Raw genomic sequence first — 11,632 nt, 5'->3', positions numbered from 1 at the left:
AGTTTAGCTTATGACTCTGATAAGTTCATTCTTGATATCTAACATTGGTTAGATCTTCCTGTTTCAAATAATCTCGAACCTGGGTTCATTTGAGAAAATTATCATCCTCAAACATTTAATTACTTCATAATAATAAATTTGTATGTTTAAAATAATTTTACATCGGCTGTGATATCATTTCCTCCCAGGAAAATCAATCATTAAAATATGTAAGGGTATTTTTGTTAACTTTAAACTTTTTAGGGAGTTTGGACAAAGTTTTTTAGGTGTAGAGAGTTAGGATAAGATAAGTTTGAGTTTGAGAATTTAAAACCAATTTTCACTTAAATTAAATATGTTGAAATAATGTTGGCAAGTTTTTGTCAAAAAATTAATAGTTTTTTTATATGTTGAGTTGAGTGAAAAATATGTTTCAAAAAATTAACTCATAATACAAACTCAAAAAATTAACTCGTCTCATGTATAGGTTGAATGTGAGTTATGAAATTCATGATTATTTTATCTTCTACACCAAAATGTTACTATCACGTATGACACAAAAATTTTTATGAGATTGTCTTATAGAATAATTTTTTTGAGACGGATAGTATTTAATTTTATGCAAAAATAATTATTTTTTGCTCGGGATAAGGATTGAGTCAACTCGTATCGCAGATGTAGATGAGCTCATCTTACATGAGACGTACTCCATATATAAATTATCATCATCATAATTAATGTCTCACATGAGTTGTATATTTGTGCCATCTTTTTTTTAAAAAAAATATTTTCTTAGGATCTTAAACATTTTTGTAATTGGTTTGATTTATATCATAAAATAGATGTAAAAATACATTTATAAAATTTGTTTTGGTTATATTATATTTCTTCATCTCAAAAGTTTTTAACTATTTCACCACTCTTATCTATGAGATTAAGTTTATGATTATCAAGAATAACTTCTTCTTAATTGAATCATAATTAATAAATGTAAAAAAAGAGAAAAAAATTAAAATAAATTTGTTAAAAGCAAAATAGATAACTTTTTTTTTAAACTAACGACAATTATAGCAATTAGTTCATCACATTAAATAGAGCATTCAATTTCTTAAACCATATTTGGTTGAATGATAAAATGTACAAGGTGACAATATGACATCTAAAATGGAGTTTTGAAAACATGAAATAATAAATCTTTAAAATGGAAAATAAATAAATGTAGCCTATGTATGGAAATGTACATATAACTCCAATGTTTGCAAATTTGTTTAACCTATTTTGTAATTTATTTACAAATCCAAAATACACTTGAAATCATCAAAATTACACATTGTACACCATCCCCACTTCTAAAGTAGACGCATGAGGCACACTCAATGCATACGTAGAAGCTCTACTATTCCTTCTTAAGAAATCATAACCAAAATTTATCACAATTTTCTTGACCAAACTTGATCCTTGCTTTGTTTTGACATATGAATGTCCCAGAATATAGGCTATACCGCCTTCTCTAGCTTCCATCAGTTCTCTCAACTCTTCGCGTGCGCCTCTGTCCATTGTCGGGCTCTCGGGTATGACGAAGCTAACCCGTTTCCTCGGCTGAACACACCGTGGGGACCGTATCTCTCTGACCTCTGATGTGCCAGGCTTCTCAGGATCAATTTCGTTTTCCTCACGTAGCCGAACCCAGTCTAGATGAGTCGAGGGTGTTCCGACTACAACCATTTTTTCATTTTGCTGATTACCCAAATTTTTCATGGAATCGTTTATACCTGCATTCCCCGTACGGATGTACTCAGCGATGCTGCATATAAGGTCGTTCTCAAACTGTATATCATCCTTGTGTGCATCACGATAGCCATAACGAACGACACATCTATAAATACGGTACTCTCTGGGGCCAATGTGTCCAACAAGAAACCGTTCTTCATGTTTAACATGAGGGATAGGGACAGATTTGACACAAAGGAAAATAAGTACCTGGTGGAATGCTGGAAGATTGGTGACGAAATGGGAGAAAATGGCAGGGATTCCGGATACCAGTTCTGTATGTATAAGACCAATCCCTTTAACACGTACAATCCCCAAACTCGGGCCCAATTCAAGTAGCCAGTCGACAGAAACTTTGTTTTGAACATCATACTCGTACTTTTTAAGCGTTCCATAATGCCACACACACATCACAATCATGAAAATGAATGAAAGGGCGATTGGCACCCATGCTCCTTCAAGAAACTTCATCAGAGACGCGGAGAAATATAAAGCCTCGAGTGCCCCAAAGAATACAACAAAGCAAACTGCAAGGGCAACACTTCGGTGCCAACATATCACGATGACAAGAGACATCAGACATGTTGTAACAAGCATGACGGTTATAGCTGCCAAACCTAAAAGAAACATTGAAAAGGAACAGAATTTAAGATCCAAAATATCGTTTCTTTACAAGAACAATTTTTATTTTATGCAGGTTTTTAATCAGGTCCCACCAGAGGCGTTGCCTAAACGTTTCGTGTCTCTGAAACCAACAGTGACAGCTAAACATAGAATCATTAAAATCCAGTTGATCTCTGGAATGTATATCTGTCCATGAATTTTTGAGGATGTGTGCACGATTTTCACTTTTGGAAAGCACCCTAAGGAGGAGCACTGCTTAATGATGGAAAAAGTTCCAGTAATAATGGCTTGGCTTCCAACTACCTGCGGCCAGTATTGCAATCACAAGTACCGGCCATCTTAATATCTCTGAAATAATAACACTAATGTTTAGTTCATTACAGAAAAAAAGATACTAGAGAAACAATTAAGTTACATACCAGGCACAGACACATAAAACCCTACACGATAATCATTCTGAATTTCATGATGCCGGGAAATATAGGCAGCTTGCCCCATATATGCAAGAACTAGGGACGGATAGACAATGGATGTGAAAGCTATCTGTAAATTCATGAATAAAGGACGTTGCATAACAGTGACAAATTAAAAAGAGTTCCGGAGAAACTTAGTCGACTACAAAAGTGTGGTGTGTGAGTATTATACATATTACCTTTATTGATAGCTGGGAAAAATGCCCGAGATCAGCAAACATTGCCTCAGAACCTGGAATATTTTAAAACTATATTGTAGTAAATGAAAGAAAAAACTAATCTATTCTAGTAATTAAATAAACTTCATTGTACGTATAAATTATCAAGCACTTTCTTGCCTGTTATGCATAGTAGGATTCCTCCCAAGGACATCCAGCCACTTCTTTGAGTTTTCTTTAGAAATATGTACATGTAGTATGGAGATAGAGCTTGATACACATGGGGATTCCAGTGCAAAATATTGTATACACCGATGACACTAATACACAAAAGCCACAGTATGACCACAGGCTGCGAACAAGAATCCGACCCTGTGGGTGCCGTAATGTTGAAGGCTAAACAAAGCTATCAATATGACACAGGTGACTGGGACCTCCACATCTGCAAGAATATAGTGTTTTGGATAGGAAATAAGCATGTCAGCTAGTGTTATCATATCAAAAAGAAAATGCATCCGATGACCATAAATGACAAAAATTAGTAGGATCAAATGCTGCAGCTAGTGTTAAGGACTCTCATCATACAATTGGCAGCCCATTATGTTGTTTCTAAATAATCAAGATTTTACAGTCACCAATTTGTGATCATTTGCCTTCCCATCTGCAGTTAACTATCTTTGATTCGATCCCATCTCATAGGTCACATGCCCCATTTAGTTGGATAGAAATCTTCGTGAAAAGTGACATTATATTTCAAACTGAAACTTATCGCCCTTTTTATACAAAACAACCCAAGTTTAATCATTCTAGACCGAGGTGGCTAATTCTAAGTCTCTACTTAGGAAAAATAAAGGTCTTCGATAATGGTCATAATTGGCACCCTTTCCATACAGAACTCCAAGATTTTCTCAGGTCATACTCAAATCAATGTTCTGCAACCTTTCAAAATTATAGTGGATTCCTAATGTTTCCGTTCACGACTTCAAAAATCTCAGTGTGATACAAAAAATAAATTGAGGTGGTACACAGATAAAAAAAAATAAAAACCAGATTTACCTCCAGAATTTTTATTTTCTTTTGTTGCTTTTATAGTCATTATTGATTAAGATTATGGGGACAATGATCATTTGACATCTAACAATAAATTACATCTCTTGGATTTTTTCTAATTTTCACGCAGGCTAATTCATGCAACAATTGTACTAGAAATTTCAAATATGAAAAGACAAAACAAAAATAGAGTAACTGATAGGGGAAGATTGGAGTCTTACATTTGTGATGCTCTTTTGCCATCGCAAGTTCGACACCAGAAACCGCAGAAAAAACTGCCCAAAATGAAACAAAAATCAATCCAACATCATTTAAACTGGAAAACGCGGAACAAAGATTTTTGATCAAAATCCAAGAGACACTGGAAGCATACCTGAAATTGCTGGAGTTAATATACCATCTCCAATCACCATACAAGCACCCAGAAGAGACAACAAAAGCAAAAATCTTTGCAAAACTCTATATTTTTCCAAAGTAGATTTAAGCTTCGCCCCAAAGGTTGAGGGTGCATGACTTATAATATCCTTTTTGTACGACGATAAATCCTCATCTGCTAATTGAAAACTAGGCAATGAATTTAACTTAGCATGTCTACATAAGAGTGAATACAATGCAAAAGTGCCTCCTTCACCATTATCATCAGCCCTCAGAACAATGAACACATACTTCAAAAGTGGGACTAAAGTTAAAGTCCAAAACACAAAGGAAAGAACCCCAAAAATTTCTTCATTAGTCTCGGAATGTTCAATATCATCTGCAAAAGTACTAGTGTACACATATAATGGTGATGTACTCAAATCCCCATACACAACACCTAAACTCTGATAAGCCAATGTCAATACTGTTCTCCAAGACTCTTTCTGCAATAATCAGATGGAGGGAAAAAATTTTAAAACGACCCCAAAAATGCCTTAAATCCCTCAAAAACAATAATTACCAGAAATAACTCACTTTTACATGATTCTGAAAATTTCCACTTTCGGGATCCATTGAAAACCCACTCAGGACCCCAGGAAATTCATCACCGCTGCAAATTCAAGAACTTTAAGAACAACCCATTTGCCAAAACACCCAGCCGAGTAAAGAACTTTCAAGAAAACGCATACTGAAACACCCAAAACAAGATTTTATACACCGAGAAAATGGATAAATTTATTGGGAGACTGTAGCTAAAAATGTGGCACATCCAGCAGTTCGACAACCTCCATAGAAAAAACAATCAAACAAAGAATGAGGAATATTACGCTGGTCGCCTGAAAAGATACCTCAACTTTAACTACTATAAAAATGTGAGATAACTGAGAAAGGTTTACACTTTATGCGAGCAGCTAGTTTTTCTTGGGTTTCTTTATTTATTCCCAAATTGTTTATTCAGTGATTAATTTGGTTTTCTCTTCAGTTTAGTTTATTGATTGAAGTGATCTCACATACCACATCACATATATTTTGCCCCCTATTGCCAGCGCGCGTGTGGGAGAGAGAGAGAGTGAACGTGTAAACGTGTGCTCTGAAATTAAGCAGACAACTGGGATTGAGATATACAGATTGTGGCAAAGTTGTGCTTATCTAAATTTAATATTTCTTGTAATTCAACTTTTCGTTTCTTGATTGATAGTGGCTGATTATACACATTACAGGGTGTCTTGTAATAATATTTTCATAATTTGTATTTAAGATTATTTTTCAAAAGAGAAGAGTTATAGATGAATCAATAAAGAAAGAATTTTAAAATCATAAAATAGATAAGTATATATTTAGTGATTATCGATAATATTTATTTATATCCTATTATCATTTTTTAAAGAATATGGAATCAACAACAGTTATTTTTTGGAGTGCACAGGATAAATCATCGTGCGACGCAGCAGTTTAGAAAACACATGACACTTCTCAAGCAAATTGCATTAGAAAACATGTATGACAAGCTCGCTGATAAAATGTTTGTAGAGAAAATCGAACACATAGATATTAGCCAAACGCTTGCTTACTGTACCAATTCAAATATTCCAATGAGTTGTTATCTTTTTTCTTTTATGTGAAGTAACTGAAATAAATTGATTTTTGAAATAATAGGTGTAAAAATTGATTTTAAGATATTTCCAATATCATATTTGTTAGACGTTGATTATAATTTATATGATGATTTTAAAAAGTACCTCTCATATATATTTTTCTTATATAAAATCGACATTATCAATAAATTAATCGACATTCTTAATCATTTAATCACGATAAGAGACATCCATGACGGTTCAACGTTAGCAAATGGTTTCAAAAAGAGAAATTATATTTTTGACATGTAATTTAAGGCAAAAACTTGTGTGAGACGGTCTCACGGGTCGTATTTGTAAGACAGATCTCTTATTTGGGTCACCCATGAAAAAGTATTACTTTTTATGCTAAAAGTATTACTTTTTATTGTGAATATGGGTAGGGTTGACCCGTCTTACAGATTATGATCCGTGAGACGGTCTCACATAAGACCCACGAATCTTTATCTGTGATACGAGTCAACCTTACCGATATTTACAATAAAAATTAATACTCTTAGCTAGCATAAAAAGTAATATTTTTTCATGGATGATCTAAATAAGATATCCGTCTCACAAAATACGACATGTAAGATCGTCTCACACAAGTTTTTGCCTTTATAAAATAGACTAACAATGAAAATAAGTAACAACTTATATGACTAAAAATGCAGTTTAAAACTTACATAACTAAAAATTAAAAATAATTAAGTGACATGATAAATTTATAATTTTCATGTTTCCATTGGAAGAAATGTAGACAAAATAGACGAGAAAATTAGGTAAGACTTTTAGGTTTAATCTTTTATACAATTAAAATCCTGATTTTTTTTTATAAAGTTGCCCGACCTATAGAAAAATATGGTTCGAGAGGGATATTCGTTGCTTATTCTTTTATATAAAATAATTTTATTCAAATATTAAGACTTGAACATGTATTACGCACGTCAGGTTCTAGTTACAATGAGTGCATATATACATTTGTTAAAAGACAATTAATATACATGCTCATTTTATAAATTAGTTTGATATATAATCTTGTAAATTTTTTTTAACATATGATTTTAAAATTGTTAAATGTATTTTAAAATATCTAATAGATATTATTCTGCATATGACTTAGGTTATCCCAGTATTAATTGAATAAAATGACTGTCTATATTTTTTATGAGTATAGAACTCACGGTCACTATTTTTTTGTGTACGCCGGATAAATTATATGGTTAATATAATAACATACAAATCACATTAGTAAAATAAACTATATTAGAAAAATAATGCATGAGAAGATCATTCAAAATAATATTAATAAAGAAAATAAAACTTCCTACCATTGAAAGCGATGGGTTGTCTATATTAATTTTCATTTTGAGGTCTTTCGTGTTGCCCACTTAATAAGAATTGCATTTAATATTTTCTAAAGTTACTTGGAGAGATATTCATAATTTGATAAAAATACGACTGTCTCACGGATCATATTTTGTAAGACGGATCTTTTATTTGAGTTATCAATGAAAAAGTATTAATTTTTATGCTACTAATATTGTGAATATCGGTATGGTTGACTCGTCTCACAGATAAAAATTCGTAAAACCGTCTTACAGAATACCTACTCTCATAATTTTCATGTTGTTTTTTAGAAGCCATATAGAGACACTTACTTCCTCGAAGCTTCGTTGATTTTTGACTCTGTCAAAATATAAAATAAAAAAAACAACATGAAAATTAAAAAACAACATGAAAATTATGAATCTCTCTCCAAGTAACTATATAAATATATATATATATATATATATATATATATATATATATATATATACTAGTACACCGACGCACGCGTTGCGTACTTGTACGATAATTTTTTATAATTTATTTGGTTTATATTTAAATGAGGATCAAAATATATTTATAAGATATATTTAGTGATTATATTGTAATTTTGATATATAAATTAAAAAAATAAATAAAAAAAGGAATAAAAAAGACCCAAATAGGAATTGAACCTACAACCTCATGACTTAGAAACATAAACTTTATCCACTAAACTATATGTAACTTACATTAATTTTTTAACAATTTATTAATATATATAATTAGTAAAACAGACCATGACACCAAAAGTTAGTTACTCTAAGTGCCTCAACCTTAATAGATAGTATATATATATATATATATATATATATATATATATATATATATATATATATATATATATATATATATATATACTACAATTTATTTGAAAGAAAATGAAGAGGTTGAGTGATGCCTTCATCTTCTTTTTGCCTTGGTATTTGTGGAAGTCCCTTTCGGATTTGAATTCCGAACTTCAAAATCTTGAAATAACTTTTTCCCTATTGCCTTTCAGCTATGGTGGGCATTATCTTTCGAGTAGGTGGTTGAGTGGTCCCTTCACTTTCTTGAGTTGTCTTTTGTAAATAATTAATCTTGAAACATCACTTTCTTCTAGCTTTATCTCTTGGCATAATCAGTAGATATGTGTTTGGATAATATCCACTAAGATTTCATTTCCTGCTTCTTTTAATTTTTTTATAAAGATCTTTGAAAATCTTCAGTTTCTTTCTTATCGCCTCGATCCGTCTCTTGGAAACCTTAAAATATGTAAAATATTTTTTTTTGGTTCCAAACTACGTTTTAGTTTTGTGAGATTTTCTTGTTCTCAATTATGCTTTAATTATAGGTGTATTTGGGTCCAAGTCTTTTTGTATTGGGAAAATCACATGCCCACTTCTTTTGTCGTAGAATATTTAACTTTTGGTGACGCCGAGAAAAACGTTATTGTGGTCACATGTCCATCTAGTTTTGTTAGGGAATCTTAAACTTTTGGTTTCCTCGAGGAAAAGGCGACTATGCTTCTTCACCACTTGGTCTTATTTATGTTAGATGCTTCCTGTCTGATCTAGGTCTGAAACCCTTGCCAAACTCTGGCTCCTTTTGATTCGGGCATTCCGGGCAGATTTTTTCTGACCATATTCCTACATGAGCCATGTTACAAAATTTCAGACGAGTTTCTTTACTACCCGACAGCTTCCTATTCCACAAAAGATTTCTTTTCTTTTCAAATAAGTCTTCTGTAAAACTTGTTGTTTTTCCTGTCATAATGGTTAACATGAATGATCCATTTACAGAATTGTGATAAAACTTATATGGAAACTTAACTTTGTTCATTTCAGTTAGATAGACACCATGCTCTTATGGTAGAAATGTCATCTTCAGTTATTGAAGCAACAAGGGGTGTTCTTCTGTTGGATGGTCCTTGATAAATTTTTGAACATTTATCTCTAGCCTCCTTAACTTGATAAAATGAAAAGCTTCGTGAGAGCCTTTTCCTGCTGGGTCTGGTGTTATACTGAAAAAGTATAACTCTAGAATGTTTCCTCTGGACAAATAGTCGTTGTTTTCCCGTGTTTCATGAACAGCTTTCTGAATCCATTTAGGTAATCCTGAGATTTCTGGGAAGCTATGTGATGTAGTATAAACAGAGGCAAGAGCCCAAAATTCATACCAATATTTTACCTTTTTTAGATATGAATTTGGTTTCATCTATACCCTAGGATATTTTACTAGAGAAGCGAATGTTGAGGCAAACACCCTGACAAAAATGGCAGCTTCCTTGCCAGATGTCAATACCCGAGAGGTATTATACTTCTCCCGGTTGGTTCTCTCCATTGATGAAGATGTACCACTTCCCTGAGAAGGCTCATGGATGACGCCTCTGATTGAATTCATAACACATGGTAAATTACTAGAGGAGCAAGCCCAAGCTCGGAAGATCAAAAAGCAAGCTCTTAAGTTCGTTCTTCTAAATAAATTATTGTACAGGAGGTCGTACCAGGGACCTTTATTGAAATGAATTGCCATGGGAGAGGTAGAATATGTCCTCCGAGAAATTCATGAAGGGTGTGGTGGGGAACATTTCGGAGGAACAACATTGGCCCGGAAGCAATGCTGGCTAGATTCTGGTGGCCTAGCATGAGCCAAGATTCTTCCCGGATGGTCCGGGCATGTGAAGGGTGTCAACATCGTTCCAAATTTCAGCACAGCTCAGCCACTCCTATGAAGCATATCTGGGTATCATGTCCCTTTGATCAATGGGGCATGGATATTGTGTGACCTTTCCCAATCGCTCGAGCTCAAAATAAGTTTCTCTTGGTCGCAGTAGACTACTTCTCCAAATAGGGTCGAAGCTGAACATTTGGCTAAAATCACTCTGGAAGAACATTGTATGCCGTTTGGGATTCCCAGAAGATTAATTTCAGACAATGGAAGGCAGTTTTAAGGAAAGAAGATAACGGCCCGGTGCCAAGAAATGAATATCGCTCAGTTTTTCACCTCGGTTGCTTATCCCCAAGCAAATGGGCAAACAGAGGTAATAAACATAGTTATTTTATAGGCCTTGAAACCCGGACTACAAGGAAAAGGAATATACTAGGTGGAAGAACTACCTAGTGTTCTCTGGGCATACAGGACAACACCCCGAGCACCCATTCAAGAAACTTCTTTCAATTTGGTGTATGGTTCTGAAGCAGTCCTACCTGTGGAAATCATACAATCTTCTGCCCGGGTAGAAGCTTACCCAGACGATAATGATCAAAGCTGGGCAATGGAACTCGATCTGGTGGATGAGGAGAGAGATCAGGCAATGATTCAGATGGAAGCTTATCGGGGTCATATTATGAAATCATAGAATAAGCGAGTCTAGATCCGATATTTTCAAGTAGGTGATTTGGTTACGAAAAAAGTCAATACATGTGGAGAAGTGGTAAAACTTGAAGCACGATGGGACGGGCCATTCAAGATTACCCGGAAGGTTAGCTCGAGAACATTTTATCTAGAAGCTCTTAAGCGACCATGGAATATCTTTCACTCGAAAAAGTATTATGCTTGAAATGTATCTATTATTTGAAGTGATAATGAAACTCTTTTCTTCCTAAAAAGTGCGTAAAATATATATCTAAACTCGAGAGGCATGAGGCCCCGACTAGTCTATAAGTTTAGGGATCTGTACCCTAGGATAGGGGCTCCGTACCCTAGTTATTCTGTAATTTCAGGGACCCGTACTGTAACGAACCGTACTTTTACTACTTAAAATTTGCGGAAAAATTTAAAATTTTCTTTTAAACTAAAAGGAATGCGGAAATGAAATCAAATACGGTCGTCACTACATCCTTCATCAATAAAAATGTTTGAAATCGACATCACCAATAAAATTTGCTAAAAAAAAACACTTGCTCCAAAAGTCTTGAAATGAAACATAACATCAGAGTATTTTGAACTTGCATAAAAATCGTAAAATAACATGGGCGGTCCTCGGGTTTAGCCTGCCGCTCAGTCCAAGCCTGCCCCTTGGTCGCCACCTCCTGTCTCTTCATCAACATACTCACCTGGATCGATCAAGTCTAGTGAGTCTAAAGACTCAACACGTATAAACTGAATAACGAGTACTACATAATAAAATCACATGCAACTTTAAAATAGGACATACATAACTTGAAACTTGAACTTGCGTATTAAAACTTGAACATAC

General features: G+C 33.7%; 1 pseudogene; it reads right to left on the bottom strand.

Annotated features, from left to right (window-relative positions):
- Positions 1-1,157: 1,157 nt before the first annotated feature.
- On the bottom strand, positions 1,158-5,550 carry LOC140833867 (potassium transporter 6-like; annotated as a pseudogene).
- Positions 5,551-11,632: the final 6,082 nt, after the last annotated feature.

The sequence above is a fragment of the Primulina eburnea genome, chromosome 6 (genome assembly GCF_022965805.1).
Source record: "Primulina eburnea isolate SZY01 chromosome 6, ASM2296580v1, whole genome shotgun sequence".
NCBI classification, from domain to species: domain Eukaryota; kingdom Viridiplantae; phylum Streptophyta; class Magnoliopsida; order Lamiales; family Gesneriaceae; genus Primulina; species Primulina eburnea.
Note: the sequence above shows the minus strand (reverse complement) of the source record. Positions and strands in the feature narration are given on the sequence as shown.